General features: G+C 36.4%; 1 pseudogene; it reads right to left on the reverse strand.

Annotated features, from left to right (window-relative positions):
- Window positions 1-4784: 4784 nt before the first annotated feature.
- On the reverse strand, window positions 4785-10410 carry LOC109068980 (annotated as a pseudogene).
- Window positions 10411-10993: the final 583 nt, after the last annotated feature.

Here is a 10993-nt window from a genome sequence, read left to right on the forward strand (position 1 = left end):
TATATTGTAAAATATATTAACAATGTGGCCCATTGTTGATATTGTGATGGCTTCAATCTTGTGCAGATCTTCAAGTACATCAGTGTTCAATAAGACGAAGACCCAGCTTACATCCACACTGGCTCCGCTGTGCTTAGACATCTTTGGATTCGTCCATTTGGTGTTCTTCATTGTGTTCTTTGCATATGCTCCATCTGGGTTTATCTGCTCTTGGGAATGGAAGTTGAAACATTCAGCCACATTTAACAAGTGCATGTACAGGGATTTTTTTAGGGGGGGGGGGGGAAAATCATATAACACTATTTATAATTTTTTGTTTTTAGTGTTTATTGGGTCAGTCAGGAGCTTAAGAGAAAATTAATGTTTAATGCTTTTAATATGTTCTCTCTGCAGTTTCACACAGTTTGCGAATCATCCTTGGGAGATTTCGATTATGTCCGGGCCATTATGTGACCCTGTGTCGGTGCAAAACACCAGTAGGTACTTGGACCATATACACTTTGTTTCTCCTAATGGGTTGCTTTGTCCGTCCTTTGTGTTTACTGGTAATAGTCTTCAGGTCGCAATGTGGCAATAATTGTTTTGTTCTAAATCATAATTTTCTTTTATCAATTATACCTAATAACCTGATGGTCGCTCCAGAACATGGTTTCGGGCCATCATCAATGATACTTACTCGGAGGTGAACCGTCAGAACGCGCTTCTGCAGAAGTATGAGTTCCAGATTGCAGATCTCATCAACAGGTGCGTCACGCCACCAGTGCATACAGTAGCTACATCTAAAAATATATTCATTTGATGTTTGGAAAGCTGTGTAACACCACAAAAACCTACACTGTTTGTGATTAGATTTTTTAAATGGTGCTTAAGGAAATTATGCTGTTAATTTTAGGAGTGTATGAAAAGTATCCCTTCATGAAACTGAACCTAGAAAAAAGAAAAGATCTCTGATGTTTCAGAAAGCCGCTGGATTCAGGTTCAAGTGAGCTACAGTTGAAAGATTGCAAGGGATGCAATTACGAAGAGGAAGAGTCTCAGGTGAAACACTAAACAACTTCAACGTATATTCCCCCACATTGATGCCGTAAAGAACTCCACGTATTCTTCGTGTTGTTTGTCCCACATCTTCAGAAGGTGGTCCTGCTTACCATGAGTATCACAGCCACTTTCTCCAGATTTTGAACCAGGATGTGAACCAGAACTTGGGACAAGCAGGTGAGCAGGAGAGAATGAAACAATGAGGCTGGAGAGAAAAAAGTGTGTGGTTTGATTTATATTTTTGTTTACAACGGCTGGTTTGGGCAAGTTAATTGTTGCCTTCATGGTGACCCTCTCTTAATATAATATGGAAGATTTTTTTATATTTGATTTAGTTACCTTTACGTTTTATATCCATTTAGCAGACACTTTTATATCCAAGCCACTTACAAATGAGGCGCAAGATTATAGCAATACAACCAACAACAAAAAAGAGGGCAACAATATATAAGGGGTTTGATGACAATATCCGGGTTAGTCTAAACGCGTACACATGAGTGCTTTACCGCCTCTTTCCATTCATCTTCTCATTAGGACACACTCCGCGAGCTCCGTATCTTGAAACATGGTGCGAATCAGCAGAGGACCCAGAAGAAGCCAGTTCCCTGGGTCGTTCAGAGGTTGTGTGCTCAAAATCAATTGTTTTCCACTTCTCTGTCAGTAGCAAAAACCTCAGGATGTGTTCATGTTTGGTATTATTTAATACTAACTATTTATGAGTTTTGATTTATATCTTTTTGGTTTAACGATTACTTCAAGCTTTTACTAAATTTATGTGCTTTTTCTCATTTTTTATATTTAGCTTTATTTTTAAATTTAGCAAAATTTCCACTTAAGAGTTTATATTAATATATCTTTTACTTCAGCTTTTAACATGCTCCTGTTTCATTTGCAGGGCGTGTAGATACATTTCAGGCTGATGCTGTAGTGTTTTCTGACTTGATTTCTAAGTAATTTTTTTCCTTTCCATTCCAGACTGGTTCACAAAGTTGCCCAGCCTTTGAAATTATCTTGATCAACTATATGGTCCAAAACTGGATGGTTATCATGGAGACAATGAGCCTTCAGACATTCAGCACAGACCACAAGGAACCGCGGATAGGCGAGACTGACTAGAGATTATGTGAGTTTTTTAGATCTAGAGAAGTTATAACCTCATACCACAATGAATTTTAGATATGCAATTTTTAAATTTACAAATAAACAACATTTTCGAAGATTGAAATACATTAATCTGGCAATATTATAGAAGATTAAGATAAACCATTCGACCTGTATTGTGACAGAAATCCAAGACCGCATCTTCAGGAGGGAATATCAGGTTAACCCTGTAAAGATCCTTGGCTCAGGACCTGCATCTTGTCATTAGCTGCTCCGATGGTAATATGATGACTCGTTTTGTACTCAGACGGCGGATGGCCAGTTCGTCATGGACAGGTAGTTCCTGGCACATCACTTGAGTCATCAAAACCTGAGTTTAAACTGACTAGAATAGGCTTCCAATCTAACCTGGTCTGTGGATAAACATAATGCGAAACGCTGACTAGTAGACGAAGAAGGTATTTACTGATAATAGAGTAGTAACTACCGTTAACAGCCAGCCAGCAGACACGCAGAAATATACGTCTCATAATGATGTTTTACATGTCGAGTACGCCCTCTTTTTTTTCTTTTCTCTTCTTCCCCTCTCTCTTTTTTTTTTCTTCAGCCATTAAAGAAGTGATATTAGCAGACAAGTCTGATTATCTTCCCCTGTAAAAGCTTGCTTAAATGTTTGAGCAGTTTAATTGATGTGATTGTGGATTCATGTCAAAATACAATTTTTTTCCCCTCTCGTTTCGGGGAGTTTCAGCTGTGTCCGGCTAACGATAACTATTTCTGTACGAAAACCTTCCTTCATTTTGAAGAATGCGTTTTCATGAATACTTAGTTCTCATTAAGAAATTCTTCTGTTCATCTCCATAATTCTCATGGCTAACAGATTCTTTCCAATCATATAGTATGGAAACTTCACTGAGAGCTAAATTTGTGGAATAGAGTTGACCGTTGTGGTGGTACATTTGAACATACTCTGTTATGAAATCTTGGCATGTATAATTACTCGTTGGAAAGTTAATAGCTACTGGTAGAGATGTTTTTCCTCTTTCTGCGTTTCCTTTACTTTTGTGATATGACCCACTTGTAATGGTATTTATATGTGAAGCACATCACGCTGATAAACTAATATATATATTATATATATATATATATATATATATATATTTATATATCTCTATATATATCTATATATAATATATATATTATATATATAGATATTAGATATAATCTCTCTATCTATATATAGATATCATCTATCTATCTATCTACTATCTCTTGGAACATATTGTGTGTATATTTTAAAAGATATTTAGGTAATATTTATCTTTCTATTCTTCCTTCCTAATGCCAATAAAGCAATTAAATAACTGAAACAGCAAACACAAATGGTGATTACATATGTTTGAAAGCACACATAATTCCGTTTAAAAAAACATTGTTTCTTCTTGCTAAATGTTCATTTATTGGCTCATTTACCACTAAAAAGAAAACGTGGACAACTGGCTAAGATGTATTTCGACACACTTTCTGCCTTTTACATTCAATGCTTTGAGCAACCTCAATATTATGGTTTGAACATGCAATTCTTAACACCTAACCCCCATGAAAAAAAAAAGAAGAAAAAAACTTCCAAACCTTTTCTTCTGGCTACTCATCAATGCCACGACCGCATATTTGTTAAAACAGCAAAGGGGAACAATTTACAGTAGTCTCTCTACAAATAAATCTACAGCTCTCTACGAGGGTCTCAAAGTGTTCAATTCGAAATGCAGTGTGTGTGACCGGGCAAAAATTAAGGCTTGCTTGTAAATGTCAGTCACACATGTAACATTTTGTCTAACATACGCTGCATTAGTTCTGGCAAAAGTCCGTCAAGTAGAGGCCCATGCTTTGAAACCTTACCCAGGCCAAGATATCAAAAGATATTTACAGGTATGGCCATCATGACCTTTCTCCATAGTGAACGCAAGAGATTTCACTGTCTGTAAATTGGAGTAAAAAGATACATTATACACACAGTATCAAAGAGCTCTAGAATCGGAGGAGAACAGGGAGCTAATGTGGATTAAATATATACCACTGCACATAGAAATTCATTTACACGTCAACATTTACAAGACACAGGTCCAATGAACCCCCAAAAAGTGCCTTTACTTACATTTGTTTGCCAAATCAGAATTCAGAATGAATTTTTTTTTGTTGTTGTTGCTGTTTGTTGTTTTTGTACAAAATGTAAAGTCCATTCTGTAATGAATAACCAAACGCATGATCAGCTATTCAGGAAGAGAAAACAAAAAGAAAATACTTTGTTCAAAAAACCATTTAAACCACAGGCTTTCTGTAATGCACCTGTGAAGTTCCTGAAGCTAGGTTTTAAGGGAAAAATCAGCAGTTTTCCTCAAGATACGCAGTAAAAATAGGTGAAGGGCAAGAGATCCAATACATCTCCTATTCCACTAAAAACAGGGGAACAAATCTCGTGAATGAATTCAGATTTCCCATTGAAGGGGCTCATCTCAATTGCCTCTTTAATCTAAATTTGAATCTTTACAATAAAGCGATTCCTGCTTCAGATCCAAAGCTTGTAGGAAAAAAAAGATAATGTGCACCTATTAGTCTTTAGCAACCCTCCTGTGAGAGCAGGGATATAAAGAATTGAGAGGCATGTGTTATGAAGAAACAAGGTCAGATCACTGTGTCTGGTACCCAGCCATGCCAAAGTTAGCCTGGTTCATCACTGGGCCAGGCTGAGCCTGAGAGGGTTGCGTCCCAAAACCTCCCACCCAGGCCGGGGACTGTGATTGTCTAGAACAACGAAGAGTGGACGTAAACATTTTCAAGTTCCTGCATATGTAAAACATAATACATAACACACACACAAAAAAAATTATATATATAAAAAACTTACTCTACACCAAATCCTTGCTGATTCCATGTTTTGCCCGTACATTCCATAGGAGGGCACCTGCCAGCCATTCGTCATGTACTGACCGTATTGTTGAGGATTTTCCATACATTTGAGTTCCAGTGTCCCCACTGACCATACTCCATCTGTGATTGGAAAAATCAAGAACTTGAACTTTTTACTTGGTGTGTCTAGGTAAAAACATATGCTGGCCTGATTCAAACAACGTCAGTATGGGAAGAATTTAATACCAAATTAAAATGAGAATATGATAAAGCAAATTCACAAGAATTACCGGCTGAACATTTTTGGCCATGTCAGGTGACTCTTTGCCCCAGTAGCACTTCACAACATGACCTTCGATGGTGGTGCCATTCACTGAGACGATGGCATGAGCAGCACTTTCATGAGAGGAGAACCTGAGAGAAAATGATGCTGCTGTATGTCATGCTGTCTTTGTCACCACATGGCTAATTAAATCTTGACACTCCTTTAAAAATAACAAATCTATAATGCATAACAGAAAATAATAAAGAAAAACTAAGAAACATTTCTTATAATTAATGTAAAAAAAATAAATAAGAGATGTGCTGCTTAATATTTTTACAGAATCTGATACTTTTTTTCAGGGACCTTGAATAGAAAGGTCAAAAGAACAGCATTTACTTAAATTAGAAATCTTTTGTAACATTATAAATTTCCTTACTGTAACTACTGCTCAATTTAATGTGTCTTTGCTCTTTAAAAAAATAAATAAACGCACTGTCCACAAACGAGGTGTTTTTTTTTTTTAAGCTTTAGATATGTAATAAGACTAAGAGGTTGAAATTCTTTTTTTTTTTATACATCATTTTATGCTGCCCCACTTTTGGGAAATCAATGAAATATTAGGCTGACATTTAGCCTTTTTGACATTGCCAATTATTACTATTATTAAGTACAAATGGTAACAGCCATTGAGTACAAGTCATCATCCACTCTGCTCTCTCGATATCAACCCTTACTAGTTAACCACAACAAGCAACCATTCACATCTTGAAACATAATTACAGGTGCTTCTACAATATTTTACATTACACACAGACTGTGGACAACCTGTCTAAATATAAGAAAACTAAAAACAGAGAAATAGTTGAATCATACCTGATAAAAGAATAACCCTTCTCTGGAAAAACTCTGATCTCCATTATCTGTCCGAACGGAGAAAACGTCTGTCGCATAAGGTGTTCTGTTTGAAGAGAACAGTGTAAGTCACATGACAAAGCACTAAGAGCGAGCGTGCATACTAATACTCAGAACGGGAGCGTAAACGAGCAAGTGCAGACGTACCTGTGAGACCTGACTGAATGCCACCGCAGTACACCGTGCAGTTCTGAGGACTCGACTGGTTCACCACCTCATCAAATCGCAGCTGCTTGGAGCTGTCTGGAAGTCCCCCCAATTCAGTCATGTTAATTCAGCTCAACTCTAAAGACAGCAAACTAATAAAAGACAGAGTGGATCAAAATCTGGCTTACTGTCTTGCACACTCTTGGGGGCTGGAGGTTTCCGAGTTGCCCAGTTAGTCCGGATTTGCCGTCCACCGAGCCACTGACCCCCCATGTGTACTATGGCATTCTCAGCATCCTAGAAAAGAAGAAACAAACATAAATTTAAAGCGAAAAAACAAAACTATAATCTCTCAGCAACACTTCTAATCATTTATTAGTTCATCTGTGTAATTAGGAAACTACCCACATAAATGTCCTAGTTTTGCTTATAATTACTTTTACTAAACTGACTAAAAAATATTACTCTCAAACAGAAAACCACTAACAACAGTCTGACTCATTCCAGTAGGCTGAATATCTGTAATACTACAGCTAAAATATTGAATTGTAGTAAACAGAAATAGAATAACCTTCACTCTGTGTTCCTGTACTGGAGCCTTACCAGTTTGTTATAGAAGGACACAAATCCATACCCCTTTGATTTCCCTGTTGTCATATCCTTCACCACTCGTGCATCCCTGCAAGAAAAACGTAACAATGGAAAAGTCAGTCCACAGACAGCGTGCTAGAGGATCTCCAGACTCAAAAGTGTGTCCACTTTTCAGTAAAACAAATACTAAAATATATATTTTTTTTGCTATGATATAGTAAGTTAATATAAAAAAAAATACACTAACACTGTACTGAGAAACACTGCTATGATATCCTAAGTTAATGTATATATATATATATAATATATAAAATAAAAAACAAGTACAAACTAGTCATGCAACCTACACTACTGCATGTATATTTAAAAGCTCCTGCAAAGATTTCAACTTTTCCTGTGACACAACATAATGATCCACTCTTCATCTTAATCACTAGTACTCAATCTCTCATAGCATCAATGTCATTACCATGCATTCCTAATTTGAACAGTTGTTGATCTACTCTCTCTAATTCTACTCAAGAGTACATAGAAATATCAAAAGAGAAAAGGAATTAAACGGCATACATGGCCTGTTAACAGATTTCTTTATTTTTCCTGGTCAATTCTTTACCACCAATATGGAGTTTGGGAAGCTGCAAATTTCGAGAAATTAACATTTTCAGAATTTAGAAGAATCAAACTATCAACACAACTAGGAAAAACCATCATAAAACAGTTTTTACAAGCAAATATTAATGAATTATCTGAGGTTTGTTAAAAGTCTACACTACGTCAGCGTTAATAGGAAAATACTGCAGTATACAAATATGAAAAGCAAAGAGTAAATAGAAAAAAATCTACATCTGAGTTCCCAGAGTGCACAGTTCCTTGCTGTTAGCCTTCAAGCTCCTGTCCAATCCTATGAGCATTTCTGTAAAATAACCAGAGCTCTATTAACTGACACTCAGAGCTAAAGGAGACTCTGAAAAGTTTGCACAGTAGCAGTGTATCATGTTTTGGGAAATCAAAACTACTTACCAATTTTGGAAAAGCGGTGGAGATTAGTGATGAAAAAATTTTAAGGTGCACTTTACAACAGATCGATCCGGGGGGACACAATATTGACTATACTGCCCTGTGCTTGCTGATAATACCCAACACGGGGACTATTAAAATCATCAATGTATTAAATATTAAATTTAGACCAAAATTAAGGTCTCTAAAACACTATGACATCCCGTTCTCAACTGCTGTGACAAACAACTGTGCAGCTTTAAAGAGACAAGAAAGTATTTCATATATGAAAGTTTCATTACTGACAGAAATCTAATCACAGCACAAATGACAAATGTAAAGTAAATTTTTATCTTTGCAACAATTTCTTACCAAAATATGTAAATGTTGAGAAACACCAACAACAAAAACAATGCATTTTAAAAGCAAATGACTAAATAAACTTTGAAACCGTTTCCAAGATTTTAGGAAAACAGGGGACAAAAAAAAAAAAATAATATACAGAGATCATTTGGCTCAAAGTAACCAAAAACCACCAACTTGACATTATTCAGACATTCCACAAAAAGGGTGTGATTTCTGGGAACTTACGAGATTTTCCCAAAAGGGTGCAAATGCAGCTCTGATGTCATCGGTTGTGATCTCAGGGCTCAAATCTCCCACAAAAACATGAAAGTGATCTGCAGAAGGATGACATTTAACACATGTAACTACATTTAAGAAGAATCAACCACTATTGGCATAATACAAAAAAACTTACTGGATGTGTCTTTCTTCTGACTGCTAGGAGTGGTTGCCCAATTTACCTTGACTTCCTGTTAATAAAATACACTTCTTGAAGGCATCATCTTTGGTAACGTGAGATTCAGGGTTCAATGCTTCACAATAAACATTGTTATACTTGATGTACCTTCCCCAAAATCTTCCTTCCGTTCATGGCGGCCAAAGCAGCTGCGGCGTCTCTGTGTTCAAAGAACTCCACAAAGCAATACGGATCATTGCTAGTATGCTGCAAAACAGAAAATCCAATAGAGTTCACCTTCCTGCTGCTATCGGACTGCTGAGAAGAAAAGCCAGGAAAATATATTATTGCAAAGTCATGGGTATTGTGTGGAAGACTGTTTAATATTTTCAGTCGTCACTTTGCCATTCTGGTGTGATTTTAAGAAAATGTAAGAAAACCTTTGATTTGTCTGTTCAAATATAGCTTTAAAAGCAAATGTATTCCAAACATTAATGCTAATGTGTAGTTTGATTTCATTTCCACACAAACCCATTTACATTGACACTAACATTTCAGGGAACGTTTGGAAAAAATGTCATTTGTGATGGTTGTTTACCTCTGTTATCATTTTACAACTTTTACATGGCCCGATCTGAGTAAATAACTGAAGGATCAAGTTCTCGGTTACATCTCTTGAAAGATTCCCCACGTAGCTGAAAATGCAGATAAAACATATATTAAAAATTATAAACAGTAACTATAGACTGGCCCACATAATTTAAACAGATAACACAATAAGATAATTAGCATTTTTAATAAGATCATCTACTCTAGGTGTAAAAAAAAAAAAAAAAAAAAAGAAGTGCATCTTTAAATGAGTCAGGCATACATCGGACAGCCCCTTTATGCCCAAATGACCTCAGGACGGGAACACATTACCCACAACACTGAACTAATGAAACCTATGAGCGACAGTTAAACAACGAGTTAATTCACGAGATGTTTTTTATCCTACATTGTAGAACCAAACACAAAATTCATACTTAAAGTAAAAACAGCAGGCCTGAGATTAGATAACAGGCCTGTACTAAAACAGCAGACGGTGACATGCTCGTTCAAACACATGAATACTGAATATGATAGTTTACTGATGCACACATTAAAGCCATATACCATAACTTCTGAAATGCATTACAAGTTTAGCTTTGTTCATTACATTTGCCTTGCATTTAATTGTTTTGATGACTAGCCGGTTTGCCTAATTAGCCGCTAGCTTAGCTTAATCATGCTACGGCTATGTTTCCCACAAACGCCGGAAAAAATAAAGGCTTGCAGATCTTTCCGCTGCATGTAAAGTCTGCGATAAGGACTGACCGAAACTCTGCCTATTATAAGCAGTGATTACTAACAGCACACGATGTCAACAACGTTGGAAGGACGTCGTTTCTGGAGCTAAATTAGCTGTTAGATAGAAGTGTGTCAGTAGTGCTGTAGATTATTCGCTGAGCACTGACAGGGTTTGTGTTTTCAGCTACTTACAGGGTTTTTGGGTGGCTCTCGTCTTCCATTCTCGGATGCCGGAAGGAGTGCTACCAAAACTTGTTTTCAGTATCTCAGATGTGGTTTATTTTTAGGATGAACAATACTGGACTGGTGTTATTTTCAATCTTGAGTAGAAAATGGCGGAACCCGGCCAGTCAGGAAGACAGTCACTGCGCATGCGCAGAAACACAAACAGCCGGCTCTGGAGGGCGACGGATCTGACAGATTTATTCAGCCTAGCCTTTCAGGGCTTTTTGTTTATAGTGACCACTTGTTAGAGCTCCAATGAATGCCTTAAGTATTTGACAAAAAAAAATAAAAAATAAAAATAAAACACTTAAAATAACACAGAGACCCACTGAACCCAGGTAATATTTAGTGATTATTAGTGTACTGATTACATTGCAGAAATGTTGTTCAGGAATGAAAAGGTATTTCCCCCCATGTGTATTGTGATAAAAAATAAAAATTGTTGCAATGTATTGTTATATATTTAAGGGCATGTGTGATTTTTAGTTTTACAGTTCACATATTGAAAAATACAGGAATTTGACTTCACACGAATAGCTTGCGTTTTAGAATTTTTTAACAATGTCACAAACCTGGTTTCAGTCCTGATTTTTTTTTTTATATATTAATATTTATACTAGTTCAGTGTATTATTAGTGTATATTATTTCCTCTTCTTAACATAAAAACCAAATAATTTCGGATCATAGAAGCAAAACAATGACAGAGATCAGACAGGTTTTCCCTGAAATGTGTCAATAC

The sequence above is a fragment of the Cyprinus carpio genome, chromosome A13, assembly GCF_018340385.1.
Source record: "Cyprinus carpio isolate SPL01 chromosome A13, ASM1834038v1, whole genome shotgun sequence".
In the NCBI taxonomy this organism is placed as follows: Eukaryota; Metazoa; Chordata; class Actinopteri; order Cypriniformes; family Cyprinidae; genus Cyprinus; species Cyprinus carpio.